This window comes from Tachysurus fulvidraco, chromosome 5 (assembly GCF_022655615.1).
Source record: "Tachysurus fulvidraco isolate hzauxx_2018 chromosome 5, HZAU_PFXX_2.0, whole genome shotgun sequence".
Lineage (NCBI taxonomy): Eukaryota > Metazoa > Chordata > Actinopteri > Siluriformes > Bagridae > Tachysurus > Tachysurus fulvidraco.
Genome location: NC_062522.1, coordinates 30,768,212 through 30,770,266, shown reverse-complemented (window position 1 = coordinate 30,770,266; position 2,055 = coordinate 30,768,212). Strand labels below are relative to the sequence as shown.

The 2,055-nt window shown below is 36.7% G+C and overlaps 1 protein-coding gene across 1 annotated transcript in view; it reads right to left on the bottom strand.

The window, feature by feature from the left end:
- The window catches only part of LOC113651287 (polyadenylate-binding protein 1-like), a 9,139-nt gene extending 7,311 nt beyond the window's left edge, over positions 1-1,828 (bottom strand). Inside the window, exons 1-2 of the mRNA XM_047814072.1 lie at positions 1,674-1,828; positions 1,507-1,579 (exon numbers count right to left, since the gene is read on the bottom strand). The gene's annotated coding sequence lies outside the window, so the exon portion shown is untranslated. The remainder of the gene's footprint in view (positions 1-1,506; positions 1,580-1,673) is intronic.
- Positions 1,829-2,055: the final 227 nt, after the last annotated feature.

The window sequence follows — 2,055 nt, the reverse complement described above, 5'->3', positions numbered from 1 at the left end:
TGATATGAGGATGATGAGAGGAAGAAACCTTGATATGAGGATGATAAAAGAAAAAAAAGCCTTGATATGAGGATGATAAAAGAAAAAAAGCCTTGATATGAGGATGATAAAAGAAAAAAAGCCTTGATATGAGGATGATAAAAGAAAAAAAGCCTTGATATGAGGATGAGAGGAAGAAACCTTGATATGAGGATGATGTGAGGAAGAAACCTTGATATGAGGATGATAAAAGAAAAAAAGCCTTGATACGAGGATGATAAAAGAAAAAAAAGCCTTGATATGAGGATGATGGCTCAGAACCAGGCTCAGAAGGAACCCATCCTTATTTGGGTGACACCAGAGAGTAAATAATGGAAATGTAAATAATGTCCTTTCTATAACTTTTATAGACAGAGAAGCTAGTAGGTCAAAATCCACAGCACATTAACATTGTGCTATTCTACTGTGCCATGCATTTAATACTATAGAAACTGTATTAAATATAATTGGGGCACTGTAACTGGTTAAAGCTTTAAAACGATATGAATCGATCAAGCTTACTCTACCATCTATCATCTAATCTAAGAATCCGAAATATGTTTAAATAAAGTTTATTCAAATGTGATTATATGATCATGTTTTCTTTTTAAATCTGATTGAACACATATACATTTTTTTCCAGTTTCTATAAATAAACCTCTGGGTTTAGGCCACGCCCACTTCAAGGTCCAGATCCGGATATTTAGGGGCACTAAACAAATCCAGAGCGTTTCATTGTATTATACATTCAGTCTGTACAGTGAGTATACTTTATTTGTGTATAATACACTTCAAATGCTTTAATAAATATTTTACCTTTAAGGCTCAGGTGAGTAAACTGTACTGTATATGTGTGAATCTTTCTGTCTAAACCTCATTATACGTTCATTAAGTAAACCTACAGGAAGCGTCATACGTTTTTTTACGCCTGCTTTCTGCTTTCCGAGTTTGACGTGTAAACACTTGCACGTCTAATCCCCTTTCAGTGTGAATGTGTTGGAGATGACAGATTGTGTGTTTGCTGATCCACTTTTTTCCTCAGACAACACTGTAGTGAATTACCTGTCTGATTAGGATTCTAGAGAGAGAGAGAGAGAGAGAGAGATAAAGAGAATAAGAGAGATGAAGAGACATAAAGAAGGGTTTTTTCAGACTGTGTGAGTGGGCTGAAAAGTCAGACCACCCTGTTTCCTGTAAACCTCCAAGTGGAATAAATTCTCTCTCAGCACATGCTGTCGGTAGACGGACCTGGACCTCAGGGAGCGGTTTGTATTAGCTTAACTTCGCCGTACACGTGCGTTCGAAGTTTGTTTAATATTCGCGTATGGAATAAAGCACCATTTATGTCACTGATGGAAGAACAACACAGCTTACTTTTTTTTAATGCGTTTATAGTTACCTTGTGGTGGAATGTTGGAAAGAAAAAAAGAAAAAGAAAAAAAAAACCCTTTACTTCTGTTAAAGCGGCTATAAAAGTCGATCTCTCACCACCTGTTGTTTTTCTCTCTCTAAAGAAATGCAGCTTGTCATGCGACAGGAAACGCAATCCCGAAGAATTTCCCTGCAGCAAAAAACATCAAGGAAAACATTAACCCCGATGAAATAAAACGATTCCGGAAATAAATATGAGAAGAATAATAAATAATGAGAGAAACCTTCATCAGATCGTTGATAAATAAAATAATTTTTTGTATCGTTGCGCTTGATTTATCCGAGCGTCCGTTATACCGCTCCGTATATGTGTGAGTTGTTACTATGGAAACAAAGGGGAAAAGATATTAGATGAAATGCAGTATATAGATATACCTGTACGACGGTTTGAAAAAACCTTCCAACCGATAAGATCTGAGAACTCGACAACCGACTGTTGCTAAGCGATCTGTTTCTGTGTATTTCATTTTTTGTTTTTTTTAAATCGACGGCCTTTAATTTAAGTTCTACCCTTAAATTTAAGAGCTCATAATCAGTTCCCTGTTTGTGCAACCTTCCCCTGGGCCTCTGGACAACGAGGCCAAGCTTTGAGTTCAGAGCGCCAGT